Source organism: Rhopalosiphum padi, chromosome 1 (assembly GCF_020882245.1).
Source record: "Rhopalosiphum padi isolate XX-2018 chromosome 1, ASM2088224v1, whole genome shotgun sequence".
In the NCBI taxonomy this organism is placed as follows: Eukaryota; Metazoa; Arthropoda; class Insecta; order Hemiptera; family Aphididae; genus Rhopalosiphum; species Rhopalosiphum padi.
Genome location: NC_083597.1, coordinates 48,961,950 through 48,983,545, shown reverse-complemented (window position 1 = coordinate 48,983,545; position 21,596 = coordinate 48,961,950). Strand labels below are relative to the sequence as shown.

Genomic DNA, 21,596 nt, shown 5'->3' with positions numbered 1-21,596 from the left:
AAAAATTAGCACTCACGGCAACCGGTACGATGGCGAACTTCGAAGAGGGAGAGGGTAAAACCGGCCGGAGAAGGTTCGCCACCCGTTGCATGATCCGGGGGGAAATTGATAAGTCGCGATAATGCGCTTTAGTAGATCCGCGTTCGAACAATTTGTATGTGTATTTAAATATTAAAAATAACTATGATATATCTTAATTTTTATGTAATAAAAATTTGGCAACGTCGCACCCAATTTCACGAGCAATCGTACGCCTTTGAATAATTAAAATCATGTGCTGTTTTATTCTGGCACTGCGCGCAATCGTATACCTAAAAAGGTAAAACGCGCGCATTCGTACTCCACCGATAAAAACGTTGTAGCGTGCATAAGGGACCGTTTGACATTATTTTTATATCAATAAAATCACGAACAACCAAAAATTTAACACTTAAATCCACTAAAAACCACTTTTTTGAAAAAAAAACTCGTATCTATGCAAGTTTTCGCGGCGAACGATTTGTTTTTGAACTCCAAAACGTTACACGTATCGTTAGATGAGTTGAAGATACATTTTGCGCGCGAAAAAACCCTTAATAACAACGAAAAAAGATAAATTAAATTTCGAGTTATCAAGAGCAAAACGCTATTGCTTTTAAGTGTAATGGTAGTTTTAAGGGGATTTCCAAGTAGTTCGAGATAACGAAAAATATTGACGTTCGAAATAATAAAAGTCAAATGAATAATAATAATACATTATGTGTATAACATGACTCGGCTTGTCCAGCAGATTGTACAGATAATTTTAATAAATTTAATATTTATACATAGAGCAACACAATAATGATGATATATATATATAATGTCTAATCGAAGTATTTCAACATACTATGTGATATGTGAATCATGATTGCAATTAGTATAATAAAAGGGTTTGACGATGACACAGTAGAGAATAACATTTAGATTCTCAAATACGAGTACACTATGAAACAAAATTAAAAAACTATAAACTAAATCTTAAATTATTAAATATGGTTATGATTATACCATTTTAAGAATAAATAAATCAAATATTCGTTGGAAGTGTTCAAAAAAGTAACTTGTACAGGTAAAGTTACTACAAACCCGTATGGACCAGTGAGTTATAAGTTATAATAAATCATATATTATTTTATAATATAACATAAAAAATTAGAATATTAAATTATTAAATTAATACACATGTATATAGGTACTTGTGTAAAATGTAACAGGTATAATATTACGTTATAATCGTTGAATATATATATATATATATATATATATGTATATATGTTTAAAATATAATGTATATTAGTTCTTGATATACATTAATACAAATCGGTTAGTGCTGATGGAGTAATGAGTGTATATTGCTACACTCAAAAATCAAAACTATGTATAGTTTTGGACGTTTTGGTGCGTAAAATTCATAGCCGCCCGACGATGCAACATTCGTTTTGGTGTTCGCATTGCTTTTTCATAACCAATATTATACCGATCGTTTGTTACGGCCAAGTAATTACACTTTTTCCGGACGACGCGTCATAACAGTAGAAACTCGGACAGGTCACCCGTTTAGTCCGTGACACGATGTCAGTTATATAATATTATGTCGCTACAATATCTTGATATATAATAGATAAATATATATCATCATAACTGCCACCGATAGGATATATATAAATATATAAAATACATTATACATGGATCTCGTTCAGTAATGTCATGCCACCACAACTAGACGTCGTCACTGCAACACTCAAAAACATGCTGACCATTGTTTGTGAGTACCCGTAATCCCACATCACACGATATTTGATTAATTTTTAATTTTTTACTCAATACCATTTGCGATTTCGATCGGCTTCTTTATCGGTAGCCGTATTATCTGCGTCTCCGATTGCGTTTGGCCATTGGTCAGCGGTATACGTCATATACCGGCCCGTTATAATATATTATTATGACGTGCATCTTCATGGTGCAAACTGTTACTGCAACCCGTCGTAAGATACGTGTAAGGTTCAGAGTCCAAAAATAAATCCTTCAACGTGAAAACTTGCATACGCGTTATTTTCAAAAAAGTGGTTTTATCGTACTTATAGGTGCTTAATATTTTCATTTTCGAAATTTTTTTGCTGTAGAAAGTTTGTCCGTCGGTCCCTTTTGCGCGCTGCAACGTTTTTAAAGCAATCGGAAGTATGCTTCTATGTTAAAAAATCGAGTATTTAGTTTTTTAGGTGAAAAACAGCAAAAAACAAACAGGTGCCGTATCCGGCCGTAATGTAAATTAAAAATCACGATTATTTCGAGTTTTCTTGCTTGGTAACTATTTCGGCAACCCGTCTGACGATTCATTTAAAGTTTCAGAGATGAAAAATAAATCGTTCACCGCGAAAACTTGCATAACAGTATTTTTCAAAAAAGTGGTTTTAGGGTACTTAGGTTCTTAATATTTTGATTTTCGAAATTTTTTTGCTGTAGAAAGAAAGTACGACGGTCCCTCTTGCACACTGCAACGTTTTTAAAGCAATCGGAAGTATGCTTCTATGTTAAAAAATCGAGTATTTAGTTTTTTAGGTGAAAAACAGCAAAAAACAAACAGGTGCCGTATCCGGCCGTAATGTAAATTAAAAATCACGATTATTTCGAGTTTTCTTGCTTGGTAACTATTTCGGCAACCCGTCTGACGATTCATTTAAAGTTTCAGAGATGAAAAATAAATCGTTCACTGCGAAAACTTGCATAACAGTATTTTTCAAAAAAGTGGTTTTAGGGTACTTAGGTTCTTAATATTTTGATTTTTGAAATTTTTTTGCTGTAGAAAGAAAGTACGACGGTCCCTCTTGCACACTGCAACGTTTTTAAAGCAATCGGAAGTATGCTTCTATGTTAAAAAATCGAGTATTTAGTTTTTTAGGTGAAAAACAGCAAAAAACAAACAGGTGCCGTATCCGGCCGTAATGTAAATTAAAAATCACGATTATTTCGAGTTTTCTTGCTTGGTAACTATTTCGGCAACCCGTCTGACGATTCATTTAAAGTTTCAGAGATGAAAAATAAATCCTTCACCGCGAAAACTTGCATAACAGTATTTTTCAAAACAGTGCTTTTTACAGTACTTAGGTGGTTAATATTTGGATTTATCAGATTTTTTTGATATAGAAAGAAAGTACGACGGTTCCTCTTGCACACTGCAACGTTTTTAAAGCATTCGGAAGTATGCTTCTATGCTAAAAATTCGAGTATTTAGTTTTTTAGGTGAAAAACAGCAAAAAACGAACACGTGCCGTATCCGGCCGTAATGTAAATTAAAAATCACGATTATTTCGAGTTTTCTTGCTTGGTAACTATTTCGGCCACCCGTCTGACGATTCATGTAAAGTTTCAGAGTTGAAAAATAAATCCTTCACCATGAAAACTTGCATAACACTATTTTTCAAAAAAGTGGTTTTTACAGTACCTAGGTGGTTTATATTTGGATTTATCAGATTTTTTTGATATAGAAAGTTTGTCCGACGGTCCCTTTGCGCGTTACAACGTTTTTAATGTTAAACAGGGTACGCTTCCATCTGAAAAATACGCATATTTTATATTTTGTGTGAAAAACGGCAAAAAACGACAGGGGCCGTCGTAAACTTATATAAAATAAAAATCTTGATTATTTCGTGTTTTTTTTCGCGCAAACTGTTACTGCAACCCGTCGTAAGATACGTGTAAAGTTTCAGGATCGAAAAATAAATCCTTCACCGCGAAAACTTGCATACGCGTTTTTTTCAAAAAAGTGGTTTTAGGGTACTTCGGTGCTTAATATTTTTATTTTCGAAATTTTTTTGGTATAGAAAGTTTGTCCGACGGTCCCTTTGCGCGTTACAACGTTTTTAAAGTTAAACAGGGTACGCTTCCATCTGAAAAATACGCATATTTTATATTTTGTGTGAAAAACGGCAAAAAACGACAGGGGCCGTACGTCATATACTTATATAAAGTAAAAATCTTGATTATTTCGTATTAATTGTACAAAAAATGTACATTTTACTGTCGATGTTTGATTTTAAAATTCGAAAGTGGCAGCTCTGGCGATGCGCACCTCTAAAAATGTATAATATTGTATAATATAATCACTATAGGTCTATATGGTAACTGATATAGCAATGGCCGGCATCCGAAGTGTAAAAGATTACCATCTTGGCAGCGTTAACAATAACAGTGTGAAATTACACAAAGATAAAATGTCGCGCTGTTGACGAACTGACGACGTACGTAAAATTGTGGTACTCAGGTGAAACCTTCGCATATGGTGACTGCGGTGATGCAGGATCGGGAGTACGAAAATGAGGAGGCACTACAGAGTGTGGCGACAAATCATCAGCATTTACCTTCTCCGGCACCCCGACGTGTGACGAGTTCACGGGTGTCACACGCTCGTATATAGACGCGTTAGACCCCTGTGCATGGCGAACAGCCGAACGATACCCGCCTTCTACAATCGAGCGGCCTGGCGACGATGATGGCCAGCGGTACCGGAGTGGATAGCGATGCTGACTCGATGACACCAATACAGCAGTTATGTCAATCGTTACTAATTTACGACAATTAATCGTTATGGAACAATATGACAGACTGATTGATGGAGACGAAATGTCACATTGCGCGTACAATGGTAACGACAAGCGGAAGAGAAGTTGGTGTGTGGCGATGGAACAAACGGCGAAAAAGTCGGATAACAAAGATAAAAATATTAAAAACGTACTGAAGCGTTTAACACCGAGTAGGTTGCCGCGAAGTGGTGGCACACTCGGACGCACGTCAATATAAAAACAGCCTGGTGGTGTACGACGTTTACGCGTCGTAACGCGAGAGCTGACTGACGAACGGCCGAACGCAATCGGGGACGCATAAAAATAATACGGCGACCGTTAAACAAGCCGATCCAAATCGCAAAAGGTATTTTGAGATCGTAAAAAAATACAATGTCGGTGTAGGACGTAGGAGACATCTCACCAAGATATATTATAAAATTAAAAAAAAATACAAATAAATCAAATATCGATTGATATGGAATTACGAAAAATCACGACCAATGGTTAGCAGGTTTTAGAGTGCTGCAGTGACGATGTTTAATTTTGGTGGCACGGCGGTACTGAACGATATCTATATAGTAAAATATATAATATCCTGACTGAGACTGTGGCCTCACCGGCCGGTAATTTGATTGGGAATGCCGTTAACCATCACAACGCTGACCAGTGAAAAATTTTCGCCGCATCCGTAACGTGCCACTATCACTGTATTATTTGGTACTATAGTCGGGCGGCGTCTTTAACCGCGTTTTCACGGCTATAACCACCATGCTGCCAAAGTCTTTGGGTGGCCGAATAAAGTGCGTAGTTGACTTATACTGACATAATAAGCTTACTTATTGCAGTGGCATCATTTGTACCCTGCACGGTATACATTTGAATATTTAAAATTCAATATTGTAATAATTAGAACCATTTTATAAATTGATTGGCTTGAAAAATTGATAGTATTTTCGGTTTAAAGTGGCCTGCTTTATATGCCATGCGTAGTAAAAAAAAATTGAATGACGCCACTGATTTATTGCAGCATTTTCTCCATGTTGAAGTCGTCCTGTTCGACGATAACACACGAGGTCGATGCACAGACGACCAGTATAATATATGTGATAGCAATGCAAATATTGCAAATTACATACCAAGACGAATGGTGAATTGTTGGGCGGCTAGACATTTTACGCACTAAAACGATATAATATTATTTTAACTGTACCAATACACTCGTCACTTATTCAACACTAACTAATTTTTAGTTACCTATACTTATTCTTATAAAACTTTAAAACGATAATAATCTTTCAACAAAAAAGAATATAATTAGTACCTATAAGACTTAACATTCTTTTTCAAAATACTTAACTAAAAATATCCTTTCAGCTATTTATTATTATGTTCTCGACTAACGGTATACTACATCGAGTGTCAAGTTAAAGTGCAGATAGTATGTTAAAACACTGTCGATTAGAGATTGTAATATTATATTATTATAATTAATGTGTTGCTCTACGAATAAATGTATAGTGAAATTGTCTGTATAATGCACCGGACAAGCCGAGAAATGAGATACAATATATTATATTGTATGTTATTATTATATTTATATTATTTGATCATTTTAGCTTTAAATACAGGTATCATTCGTTATAGATATAGTTACTATCCTGGATTTGAAAATACAGAAAGTCAATCACCGCACCGGTTCTGATACAGGATAATAATCGCCCCGTTGTTTATGGTCTGCATATTCTGTAAATTATTTTTAAGTTATAAAATAAGTGCTAAAATCACCAATTTATTAATCTGTGTATAATATGCAACTAACATGAATTGTAATATGCACTATTACACGTGCACAAAGTATTTTATCAAATAAACTAAATTATATTTTTCTTAAAACAATTGAATATTTGCCTTACTTTCAACATATTATGTATTACCACGTTAAGCAGTGATTGATCAATATTTAATTTAATGTATAATAACTCATTCACAAAAGTGTTCCTATTAACTTATTAATTTTAAATAATCAACTCTATTAATATTCGTTATACATTAACAAAAAAATTAAAATGATAATTTCTAAACTGCTATGTATAAAATTGCACAATTATTATAATGGAATAAATATAAATATTATACAGATATTATCTCAAGCTTCATCATAAAGTTTTTACTTTTATAACGCTATTTGTGATGTCTCAAATTCAATTCTATAAGCAATTCTTATAATGTTTTCCCGTTGTACTTTCCTTCGGATCATTCAGCCATCCTCACGGACCACGGTTAACTCGTTGTTATGTTAACCTAAATAATGATAAATCTGTTAATAAACATTCATTTCGTTTCTATACTTTATTATTGTTGATTAAACGATATTTATGTAAAAGATATTTTATTTTTACGAAAAATGTATAAGCCACTATGGGTAAACCGTATAAATTTCTACAACTTTGACAAAGACGTGTGAAAATTAAAATCAACTCATAGTTTTAATAAATAAAACGGGATTAATATTTCAACTATTTTTATACTTCCATAATATTTTGTACTTATTAAAAACATAGATATCCAACAATCTCGCCGTACCTACGTATTATACATGGGTATAAAGAGAATAGCCACTGCAAACGTCAAAGATGACATTGTTACGTTTTATTAAATAATTAGACTAGATATGTTAAAAATAGTAAAGTTTTATAAGGAATTTTAAATTTTCCACACAGTCGGGTCGTGTAGAGGCTTATCCTGTCATGTCCGTCGATTTTATGTCCGTAAGCTTATTACCTTATTGATTGGGGATTCTGGTCGCTTCGTAGATTCTATTCGTCACAAATATGACTGTGAAAGACTCCTCGAAGTTTTCGAGGATGATTCATGTACTATGCACATCGTTCATGAATACTATTCATCGAAAACCCGTCGAATAATTGGATAATGTCAAAGGGCCGAGTTCTTGGCCAGCACGATCAACATTCTTTATGATTATTTTGTAAGATCGACTTGACATTGGCAATGAATTTCTATAACATACAAATTTACATAATTGAATACAAAATTAAACGTTTTCTGTGTTGGTCATTAATAAAATAAAAATTCCGTTTTACGTTGTCATAATATGAATATTTTAATGTTTTATGCGTTTAATCTAAATAGAAATAGAAATTGTATAAGATCACTGATGACTGTATTAATATTATTATTGTAAAAAAAAATTTAAGATTATTTCCTAGTTTTAACTAATACATTTATATAGTTTACGGAAACAATGTAAAAAAAGTTAGCAGTTACATATTTAGTAGAATGCCGTTTTATCGAATTATATATTAAAAAAGGTACATAAGATACAATGCTTTGCTTCACACGGGGCTTATATAATATGGATAAATTCTGCAATATATTATAAATTAAGTTCATATTAAGTTGTCATCGATGGCTCGATGTAAGCAGAATTTACCTGAACTGTAGCTAATACAAATTAGTCCGCAATGCCATTTTTACTCATTTTCATAATTATTATACGTATCGGGTACTTATATACGCGTAGACGTTTAAAACACATATTATTGGCATATTTTGAATCATTGTGAAACCCGATCTGATCACTGTAAACGAAAATTTCAGACCGACAATGAAATGATATTAGGTACGCGTGTTGCACTAGATCTGTATAAATTTGTGTTAGACCAAAACAGTAGAATGAAACCTGCAATCACAAATCATAATGTTGTATTGTGATGTTAATGTTAATTGGTAAGTGTTATAAATATTATTCAAAGAATGATGATACTACGCATGCAAAACAACAGCTGCAGTAGATCCTACGCACACACGTCGTCCGAAGATATTATAATTGTAGAAGTCTTACAAATTTGCATGACTCAGCCTGAAGCCGTCATTATTAAAACACCGGAGATTGAGACTGACTTGTCTGTTCGTTGGTCAGGTCGGAAAACGCTGCGGAGGCAACCAGTGACCTGTAACACATTGCATTTTGGCACCGAATTGCCATATCGTATCCTCCCTCGCCGCCTTGTTTTGTGTCGTCATGTCGATATTTTTTTTCCTTTTTTTGTTATCATTGTTATTATTGTTTTCTTGTTATTCTTGTTCAAATTTTCATTTTTCTTCATTTATAAAATGTATTATTATACCAACTTTTAGCCCCTATGGAAAATTTTTTCCGCAAATAATTTTTTATCTCATTCATTTCACTTTGTAACTTATTAAAATTGTTAATACCATTTTGTACACTGTTTTATTTATCAAAATGTATTAGATCTACTGTTAGCCCATACGGCAAATTTTTTTCCGAAAATTATTTTTTGTTTGTGACTATTTTTCACTTTTATTATAATAATATATATAAGAAGAAGATGTCAAATCTATGAGTGGTTTTTAAACAAATTTTACACTAATTCACTTTTAACAGCAATTGGCCACAGTTAGTTAATTGCTCATTTTTTTATAAGAAACTAAGTGAAACTAAGTGAACGTGGATATTACTAAAGAAGATCTTGTATCATAGACAATTATTATAAGTTACAATTTTACAAACACTACCAAAAAAGAAATTAACGTTTTCGTAACGTGTAAAATGTTTCAAACAGATTCGTATGTTATTCAACGGCGTCACAGCCACTGAATAATCGGATCAGAATCGAATCGTACGCGTTGTCAGATCATTACAGCGGCACACAGACGCGCAGCTCAAACGAAAGCGATACACCAGTACAAGGAAATCGTCAGAGTCACTGAAACTGTGCCATATGCTCGCTAGATCCGACGTACGCACGACTTGTCATTTCTGCGGAACGTAACCCGCCGTAGATCTGCGCATATGTCGACATGACGATAACGCACAGGGAAACGGGGTTTTTACGAATATACGTTCTGTTTGGGAAACATACTTGAACACTTACGAATAACATATTCCTACGAATGACTGTTTATCGTATAACACGGAAACAGAAAAATAGAAATATGCTTTAACGCAAATATTTAATACAGATGTGACGATCAGTGTTCGCGCAAATGCAACAAACAAACCACTGACGCACTGCCCGAACGATGTCAGACGTATATTATAGGCCACGGTCGAATTTCGTTTGGCGTACCAGAGCTTGAGCTAAGGAAATGTTAGAGCTGCGAATAGGTATGAATAAAATCACTATTTAATAATACGAGTACAAGCAATGTAATTTACAGGCAACATAATATGTTAAAGATCAAAAAGTATAGATACAAGATGCCTTCCCTAATCGCGCAAGTCTGCCCGGGGAAGGTCTTGCTACGGCGGAGGACAGACAGAGAATGTCAATGCTAGTCGTTTCTCCGGGCCTTTTATAACTGGTTTATTAGCGATTACATAGGACCGGTATCATGTTCTGTGACAGATAACAAGAAACCATAGAAACCCCAATAGTGCAATCACCAATAAACACACAATTTAAATAAAAGTTATTGTAAGAATAAAATAATTTTAATAATAAAAAAATAGTAATATTAATAATAATAATTAGATTAGGAATAAGAATAATAAAAATGATATTAATAAAAATGAAAAGAAGAATCTAGAACCTTATCCGTGTATCCCACCACACCGAACGGAAAAATCCCCCCAAAAATAAACAAAAAATTAAAAGTTAAAATTTTAAAAAATTATTTATTATGTACAAACTTTTCATGGGATTATAGGACTTTTCCAGAGTTTTTCCAACCTGTTCTTTTCGTATTCGCGTAATTTGCATCTTTTGAAAGCCGTGCGTATATACGATTTGTTCGCCGTTCTAAAAAAAATGTCCATGTATAGTTTTCTAGTGTTATTGTTATGTATAAATGCTATTATTCAATATAAATGTGTGCAGCGTTCTATATTTAATTTACTTTGCCCACTTGATTCCGAGAAAGGTACATATTTCCCGGGCAATCTTGTGCCATTCTAAAATGAATATTAGGTAGGCATAACTACAAAATTATGCGCAATTATTTACGTATAATATATGTTTCGGGCAAAGTTGGAATAAGTTAACATTGTCCGGGTATTGTATACAGTAACCAATGCGATTTGAGCACTATAGGTTAAATATTGAATATATTAGAAATATGTAAAAAATCTTACAAGGTACTTAAATAATCATAAAAAAAATCTAAAATAGACGCTATATAAAATATTTTCATGACAGTTTAATTAAAACTATTAATCATTATGATTATTATTTATTATTATATTCTAAAATTATTATGTACTATAACACACGAAATTGCCGCTGTCTAGTCTAGGCACACGCTCCCCGTATTGGACAGGGACGACGGGTGGTGACGGCGATGGGCTCGAGCGTTTACTGTCACATTGTCTACTGACGAGTGACGACTATGTCGATCGAGGTCAGACGGCGGTTATCACGTGGATAGATGATATATACAATGGGAGCGGAAAATATCGCACATATTCACGAACAAACTCATCTCGAGCTCGGCGAGTTCGAACACTGCTATCACAATACGACCACTGCCTAGGAAGCGTCTTCAGGGTTCTCATCGTAACGGCTGCGTCACGTTCCGTCGTCGTCCACGTTCGACGGGTAAAGATCTGTCCGCTTCTCCGTAGTGTACCAGCCGGCTTCAGATCGGAAACCAAATACATTCGCGCCGGAAATACGAGACCTTCCGGAATACAGCTGGTGATTGGAACTGCAGCGACTACGATTGCACTGTTCTACGCGCCGCTGTCCAGTACGGATATATATAATTGACTATTGGCTCGGTGACAGGTCTCGTCGATGTATACCGATTACTGTCTGGATTCTGTTCCTTCCGCGACAGCATATTTTTATATCCACCGTATATAACTGAATTATAGGTCACATCGTAGTTGAAATCAGTGACGGTTCGGACAGTTTTTCTACACCGAGTTTGATACCAGTTGCTTATAAGTTATAAAATATGTGATAAATGATGCGTGTACGTGTCTAAACATTTATAAATTTATTATTCGTATACATTTAATTAAAAACAATTATAATCATATTAAAATCATATGTTCGCTATAGACATAATATAAAAAATAAACTATTTATTCAAATTTAGTATTATAGTTTATAATAATAAATGCTAAAAAAATAATATGCAGGCTAAATAATGTTTGTTATTAATTTTAATTACTAAACTAATAAATCTATTAAACTCTTTATTTCTTATTGTTGTTCTTATTTTTTTGGTTTCGTTCACTAATATACATCAGTTTTTATTGTCTGAAGTTATATTCTTCAAAACACAGATCCAGAAATAGTTTTATATACCTACCTCAATGTTACATTATAGTGTAACGTACACTGTAGAAAAATAATTGCGAGTCCATGTTATGGTAAGAACTAAGAATGTTTATTTTACTTTTATATAAGTTTTGGTATGATTATTACCTACATATCTGTAAAATGACTATTATAAATTACAATAATATATTGTCTATTATCTTGTTCGTCAGTTCTTTTTAAATATTATATATATATATATGAGTATAGTAGGTCTAAAATAGGATCACACTGATTAGCTGACTAGTTTGCGATCCATAAAACATTTATACATCATTTTGTGAGTAATATTTATTTATTTTAGTTGTACTATTATAAACTAAAATTTAGAAAATTTTTCTTTAAAGTGTTGTATTTTTAATAGTTCAGCTCAAATAGCTGTCTATCTAATCTAAATATTTACAATAAAATATTATTATATCATAGGACATTGACAGTTATATTTATTATTGATTTATATAGGTAGAAGGTAGTATATTGTATATCTTTTATTATATAATAATATTTATTTATTTATTTATTTATATAATATAAAGTATAATTCTAAAATTAGAAATGTGTTGAATTTAAATAATAGTAACCGGAGGATGGGAATTATATTTTATGTAACTTGATTACGTTTTTTTCAGATAACAATTTTTTTCTATAAATTGTATTTTACTTACACAAATACTTGCGATGTATGCATTGAAATATCTAACTATTTATAATCCTACACCTTTGGTTATTAATGATTTAAAATGAATGTTATTAATATATCATAATGAAACTGAACTAAAATTACGATGTGACTAATAATTCCTCAGCATCTGCAGCCTCACTTAACACTGTATATGTTAAGACACGTATTTAAATTCAACACTAGTAAGCTGGAAATGAGTGAATGCCGTGCTACGACAAAACTATAATTATAAATTTAAATCAATTAATACATTATTAAAAATGTACAATTCGATATTTATTTTTTTATATTTATTTATTATATTGGTGTGTAAGACGTCTGTTACTATTCTAGTTATATGTATAACAATTATTACAGACGATCGGCGTTCGCGAGTTCTCGCTTACTATGTGGATTAGGCCTACTGGGGACACCACAAAAAAAAAAACGCGCTTCGTGTAGTACCTCATAAAGTTATTAAACAATACGGACGATGTTATATTGTACGCCGTTTAATAATAAAGGTGGTGAGGAAAATTACACAACACTGTTATTATTATCTTAGTACCTTACATCAATTTTTTTATTAAACACCAATTAAATAATTATTTATATCAAGAAACGAGAAATATTGAAATTTTATAAAGTATTACAATAAAATAGTTTTGAAAAAATTAAATATTTTTTTACTTGTTATAAAAAGATTCCAAGTAGTTATTATATTAGTCCTTATTTTACAATTAGGAACACTAACAAAATTAATAAATTATTAATTTGCTCATTAAAAATATAAATAAATGTATACTTACATCATTTTTTATAAACATATGTAGGTTAGTAGAATGTCCCTGCTTAGAATAGTTTTGCATTTAAAATGTTTTTTCTTTTTTATTATTATTATTTATTAGAACACCTGTTTTAGAGCTGAAAAATAAATTTAATATTGATATAATAGTGATAAATAATAACATGAAAATATTAAAGAATAAAGTAAAAAGGCCTCCTAATAGAGATATAAGTTGTATAATTATATTAATATATTATTTAGCTAATAATGAATAGTGATCTACATTGTTACAGTTTTTGAATAAAATAAATTTATTTACTAGAATATAAAAAGTTTAGTTTGAATAAATAGTTATTATCATGAAACGAATTTAAATTATTTAATAAACAAGAAAAAATCCTTAAAAAATACGATTTGATGGACTCATAACAGAATTTTTTTTAAAAACTACAATTATAGTATATATCTATTAAGACTTATAAATATATTGTCGAAAGCTTCGATTAGCCTTTCTGAATTACGAGCATTGAAGGACATTTAATTTATACCATTTTCTCAAGTTTAACCATCTAATAAAAAAAATACATAATATTTAAACAACTACAATATTAAAGATACATGTATAATTTAAAAGTCATCATGTATTAATATGTAACCTAAATGTACAAACGTGATTATAATTGTAACAAATCTATTTTATAAATATTAGATAAAAAATTTAATTGAATAAATATGTAATTAGAAAAAGGTACAGTTTGAATATACTTAACCAGTAAATTATCTATACACCAACTATAAAAGATAATATATTGTACACTACGCTATTGGAGTGATAAATGTATTAGTTCTATAATTAGGTGCTTATTGAATTTTGTGTCCAGAGACATTTATTAAAGGAGAAAAATAGGATCAATCTTCAACTTTTAAAAATGATTTCTGGTTGATTATCAATTAATAAATAAAACGTTAATAATATTATGTTACAATCGTTGAATATATATATATGTTTATAATATAATGTATATTAGTTCTTGATATACATTAATACAAATCGGTTAGTGCTGATGGAGTAATGAGTGTATATTGCTAAAATCAAAAGTCAAAGACATGTACAGTTTTGGACGTTTTGGTGCGTAAAATTCATAGCCGCCCGACGATGCACCATTCGTTTTGGTGTTCGCATTGCACTTCCGTAGCCAATATTATACCGAAGTTTGTTACGGCCAAATAATTACACTTTTTCCGGAAGACGCGTTATAACAGTGCCAACTCGGACAGGTCACCCGTTTAGTCCATGACACGATGTCAGTTATGTAATTTTATGTCGCTACAATATATTGATATATAATAAATTATCATCATCACTGCCACAGTTAGGATATATATTATAATATACATTATACACGGATCTCGTTCAGTAATGTCATGCCACCGCAACTAGACGTCGTCACTGCAACACTGAAAAACATGCTGACCATTGGTTGTGAGTACCCGTAATCCCACATCATACGATATTTGATTAATTTTTATTCTTTTACTCAATACCATTTGCGATTTCGATCGGCTTCTTTATCGGTCGCCGTATTATCTGCGTCTCCGATTGAGTTCGGCCATTCGTCAGCGGTATACGTCATATACCGGCCCGTTTTTATATATTATTATGACGTGCATCCGAGTGTGTCACCACTTCATGGCACCTACTCGGTGTTAAACGCTTCTGTAATTTTATCATTGTTGTCCGGCTACTTCGCCGGATGTTCCACCGCCGCACGCCAACTTCTGTACCGTTTGTCGTTATCTATGTATGCGCAATGCAGTCTCGCTCTTACTTTACCGTTGTTTATGACGTTTCGTGACCATCATTTAATTGTTCCGTAACGATTAATTGTCGAGCTCTCGCCGTAAATCAGTAACAATAGCCATAACTGCTATTGGTGTCGTTGCGGCAGCATCGTCGTCCACTCCAGTCCCGCTCGCCGCCGGGGCGCGCGATTGTAAACGGCGGGTGTCGTTCGGGTGAACGCCATGCAGTGGGGGTGTAACGCGTCCATAATCGAGCGTGCGGCAATCGTGAACTCGTCTCACGACGGAGTGCCGGAGAACGCGCGTTGGTGATTTATCGCCAAACTCCGAAGTGCCTCCACTTTTTCGTACCCCCGATTCCGCATCGCTACAGTCGTCCTATGCGATGTCTTCTCCTGAGAACCACAATTTTACGTACGTCGTCGGTTCGTCAACTACTGTATGTCAAATATTTTTTATGTACTTTATGTAAGAAATTTTTTAATCACAGATCTTAAACAACTATATTAACAATGATGTACAAAAATGACAATTTCTTCATTACTTTAATACTACATACCTATGTGAATTATGTTTTTTTACTTACATTTCATAAATATAATTTAAAGTAATTGTACGGGCCGGGAGCGTAAGATATTAATACGCGCGCCCGGTTACTTAACTACTTCGCGTAATGGCACGCACACACCGACCGACCTATATAAAGTGTGTGTAATGTATATAGCACTCAACAGGAGCTGGACAGGGTCGACGAGCAAAACCTGTGAGTGCTAGTATGTGGGTGGTGTGTGTATGTGTGTGTTTATACTTAAAATTAATGATAAAAAGGTAACTCAATGTAAATGATGGTAACTCAAATTTAAATAATAAAAAATATATTGTATAATAAAATAATAAATACGGCCCTTTTGGCCCAACATGTAAAAATGTAAATAATTTAATAAGTTGCCGGACAACAGCACAACCAATAATAAGTATAATTAAAATAGTAATATCAAAAATGATAATAATTGGCTATTAGAGCTGTATATAAAATGTATAAAAAATAATAATATAATAATTGCCGGTTCGGCTCAACCAATAACAATAATAATATTATACAGCAAAATAATAACTAATATTGTATAATAATTTATTGATGAATAATAATTTAAATAAATAACAAAAACTCACAATTTGTTGAGCACTGCTAGCCAGCCGCTACCTATACAGCTATATAATAATTAAACACACATACAAACAAAAAATAAATAATATAATGCGGCGATTAGCGCCTGTAAAATAAAAGGTGGCGATTTGCGCTGGCACAATAATAAAAATATATAAGATAAAAGGTGTCGATTAGCGTTACGACAAAATATATAAATTAAGTGGCGATTCGCGCCCACGCAATAAATATGGTCCGCGTAACAATAACGATCGAGACTGGCGAAAATTACGGCGGCCCTGTTTAACTGCGCGCATCGGCGAACCGGTACGGCGGCAGATAACACGCCGTCGTAATTTACGTAATGCAATATTATATAACTCATACGATCATAATAATTATAATAAATAAACAAAAATTAATACAAAAATAGCGGCTGGTGCGCGCGTAAGTGTTTGTGTGTGTGTGTCGTCAATCGGTGGTGGTGTGGCGGCGACAGTAATTGTGTTTAGTAATGAACAGATGAATTTGTTTGACTCAACTTTAATGCTATGATTTGGGATACATGTGTTTTTTTATTCTCATCCAGTAATTAGTACTCAATAAAGATAGGTAATAATAAAAATAATAAAAGATTTTTTCCTTATTAGACAATACTAGTAGGTTAATCCATGATAAAAAGATCAAAGATGTTATTTTTTCAAACTTCATTAATTCAATTATTATAATTTATAATAAATTCAATTTATTCCGCAATTTATAATGTTTTATGACTATAATAAGTGAAACACGAACGATACCATGTGGTTGGTTGAATTAAGAATAATATTATAATACAGCGAATTGATAGATCTCCATTTACGTGAATTATTATATTATATTCGATGGTTGTATTATATATTATATGATTAATTAAATGAAAATATAATCACAAAATCATCAACGTTATACACATATTAGGTTAAGACATTAAAAATGGTCGGTAATTTTTCAAAATTAAAATACTTTGCTAAATAAACAAACAACAACGACGTCAAAATATACGCGTCGTCATGATGTTATATTTTCGTTTCCAATCAATCGATGATGTAATAATATATTATTTTTTTATCATTGTATAATCCGTGGGTATATCCGATGTACGAACGCATATAGTATATTAAACTCACTGACTATACATAACTATATAAGTTAAAGTTTGTTAAGGTTATTTAGGTATTATTGGTGTGATTTAAAATGTTTCTATGTACCTATAGTTCAATCGAAAGAAGTGAAATATTTAAATTAAAAAATAAAACACCTAAAAGTACAGTACAAATCGAAGTCGTCGTTTAAAAATAGTATACCTATACTAGCCGATTAGATTAATAAACATAGGTATTTGCTGACTAGTAATGCAAACATCGTAACACATCGTCTGGTAAATGTTCGAGATTCTCGGCGCTGATATAACGGACGAAATATATTTCGAGTTCATTTGCGTTTCAACAGTCCTAGACGTTTAACATCATTTTTTCTTTACATAAAGTCACATATAAATATTATACACAAAATGGCTCTTTATACAGTACTCTGTTCTATAAAATTCGACTTAAATTAAGGCTTTGGCATAATATTATTCAAAAAATGATGCTACTACGCATGGATAACAACAGAGATAAATCTGACGCACACACGTCGTCAAAAGATAATACAATTGTAGAAGTCTTAAAAATTGGCATGAGTCAACTAGAAGACGTTATTATTAAAACACCGGTGACTGACACTGTGGTATTTGTTAACAAAGAAAAAGTTCAACTGCCACTCGTTCAAGACGTCGTAGTAAGTGATGACGTGGACTGCCCTGTGGTGATAGATGTGGTGTTATTCTTGTTCAAATTTTCATTTTTTTCTTCATTTATAAAATGTATTATTATACCAATTGTTAGCAAATTTTTTCCGAAAATAATTTTTTATTTCATTCATTTCATTTTCCTACTTATCAAAATTGTTTATACCATTTTGTACACTGTTTTATTTATAAAAATGTATTATATCTACTGTTGGCCCATATGGAAAATTTTTATCCGAAAATTACTTTTTGTTTCATACATTTACCATTTTGTACACTGTTTTTTTATATTAAAATGTGTTACATTATTGATAGCTCTTACAGCAAGTTTTTTCTGAAATTAATGTTTGTTTTATTTGTTTACACTTCTTTTATAATCAAAATTTATAATGTCGTTAGCCTTTTAGGCAAGCTTTTTTTTTATACAATAAATTTTTATTAAAATATTATATTATCTTGTCATAGGAGAATCCAAAAATATAACATTATATTATTATAATTTATAATATTACAGCGCCACAGTGCATTAACATATTGTTTAACACCGATGAGATGTTGTTCAAATCATACAGCCACTGGTCACATCGATAAATATGTATATATATATATACATATATATTACTCCTTGTCTGAAAATTGCCACGAGCACGCTTAATTATGCGTGCGTTTTGACCTTAACGTACGGGCACGGCGAACAGCTGATGTATATAGTTTTCGACGACGGTGAATGCACGTGTAAATTACTGCGGACAGGAATCTGTAGTCTGCGAACAGCCACCGCACAAGTCCTGATACTGTGTAACCATTGTCCTGTTGGCTGTCTGTATCTGGTCGCCGTCGATCTCGCGCACCTGCACCGGCTCCACCGTATGCGGAAACAGCAACTGAGTCGACACTGCTGACATTTTTATTCCCAGCAACTCAACCCGTACCGTCTTTGCCATCAATGCGTCGTCGTTAATGTAGTCATCACTATTAGGTCCGAGTCGTGTCCATGTGTTTATAAATAGCCGCTGTATGATCCGTCACTAAGCGATAGCGATAGCCATTGTGTAATCCAAACGGCTTCAAGTGTACATCGCCGCCGTTCTTCTAATGTACTTATGTGTGACCAATAAAATAATAATCATAACGATTATTACTACTGCATATCACACATGTACGTCGTCACATTCCAAACGTCAATAACGATTGTTAACCGCGTGTCATATTTTATGATAATCGTTAATTTATCATATTGATTTAATTTTTGTTGTATATTTGTAGATTTCTCTATCGGTGGTGACAGATGTATTGTGTACGCGAATTGTTGAAATGCATCACAAAGTCATAAAACTATTTCGGGTCTGTGTTCTGAAGAATAGGAATCGTTGTTAATTTAAAATTTTTAAAGTTAAAAAGAGTCATGGAAAACCTTTGGAAGTTATAATTAAGAACAGTAATCGAAGAAAAATAAATATTATTTATGAAAATAAAAATTAAAAATGTTTGAAAAATATTTTTTGAACGATATAAAAAATAATAATAAAGTAGTTAATTAGTTTCTTATATATATTAAAAGAAAATTAATAACAAACATTCCCACACAGCATACATATATTTATTTTAAGTACAATAAATATATTTAAAAAAATGTTAGTGATTAATAAATATTTAATTGTAATTGATTTTTCATTTTGAATATTTTATCAATGTTTAACACGCATGTTACGATTTTTTGTATGGCGAACTTGTCGTACGAATCGTACGATAGATTTTATACAAGTTCAAACTACATCTCGTCGTACTACACATTGTACAACAATAATCGTTTGTGAGATCGTATCAAACTATCAAACAAAATAATAGAATATGTCGTATGATTAACTGTATCGTGTATGGATCGCTTAAGACTCAATACAATTTTATTCATAATTATTTTCTAACTTATAAGATATATTCATGAATCATGAATCATGATACAATACGAATAATACGATAATTATTATTAATTACATATTTACGTATATACTGTTTTTGTTATTAACTATGCACAATCTACCTAGTGTAGTCTACACCAGTGGCTGTTTGAGTTGTTAAAACTCAGGAGCAAACTTCAAAATTACCCCTTCACCCACTTTTACAATTTATGATAATATAGATACATATTTTTTACTTGAATGATCAATCTTCTGTTATGAATTATGATTAAACCTGTTAAACTTAAAAAAAAATTTTAGTCGTTCCTAATATTTTTATAATAAATCGTCCCTGATTGAGTCTATAGCGACAGTAGACTTTACAGCAGTACAGCTAGTCTACACACATACTCAGCTCAGTTCAGACGTGTGGATCAATAACACATTCTTCGAGGTGGAAGTATATAATATAATAATATATAATATGATAACATATTATTATAAACATAATAAAATACATATTAATTATTATTATTATTATATAATATATTTACCTATGTTCAAGATATAATGTATAGTGTATACCTATAAAGCTATTAGCTATTACAATATTACAGCAACCATTTACCTGATATTACCATAATATACTATTATACTAGGTATATATAGCATTATAGCAATAATTTATTCAAATAAAATTATAAACATAATTAAGTATCCAGTACCCGCTTATTTTGTAGTAATTTACAAATTTGTACGAGTAGGTACTTGAAACTTTAAAAGTTACCTACTCGTATATTATTATACACACAATGACATTTTCAAATGCAATTGAAAAACTACTAAAGCACTATAAGTATTAAATAGGTATATAGCCATAGGCATAGTAACGGAATTGCGAAATGAGCCTACAAAAGTAGTATTTTTATTCTATTATCAAAACGACAGTTTTGTCATTACACATGCATTTTTAAATGTTTTTTTATTTATACACATTAGTACACAACGTGTGAATTTAATAATGGAATTATGAAAATGCCTAACTTGGACATCAGTGTTTCATTAATTATTGTTATCAACGCCAACATAACGTACATTTGTAAATTTTTTTAATTGGTAAAAAGCGCTTTTTTCAAGATTCCCAGGAACACTAAAGAATTTTCTTTCGCTATTGCCAACATATTTATCAAGTCTAACACATTTTTACTCTCTTAAAAAAACATAAAATTAGTTTTTTTCCAAACCGCCAACAGGTGTCCATGGTAATATGAATGATTAATAAATTATTGATATTGTTTAGTAACTATCTATAGTTAATAACACCTGAATTTAAAGCTTAAATGATCAAATAAATATAAATATAATAGTAATACATTATGTGTATCACATTACTCGTCTTATCCGGCGTATTGTATAGACAATTTGACTACATTTAGGCACAGAGCAACATATTAATGATAATATTATAATACCTATTATAATGTCAAATCGACATTTTATTATATCTTCAAAAAGTCATTTTTATTCATTATACATTTTGAAATGTATACACATTTTTTTATTTATACGCACTACGTGT

The 21,596-nt window shown here is 31.8% G+C and overlaps 1 long non-coding RNA gene across 1 annotated transcript; it reads right to left on the bottom strand.

The window, feature by feature from the left end:
• Window positions 1-6,740: 6,740 nt before the first annotated feature.
• LOC132918717 (uncharacterized) lies at window positions 6,741-8,900 on the bottom strand. Its single transcript, XR_009660536.1, has 3 exons — window positions 8,035-8,900; window positions 7,365-7,600; window positions 6,741-6,884 (listed from the first exon to the last, which is right to left on the bottom strand). It is a non-coding gene; the product is annotated as an uncharacterized LOC132918717 (long non-coding RNA).
• Window positions 8,901-21,596: the final 12,696 nt, after the last annotated feature.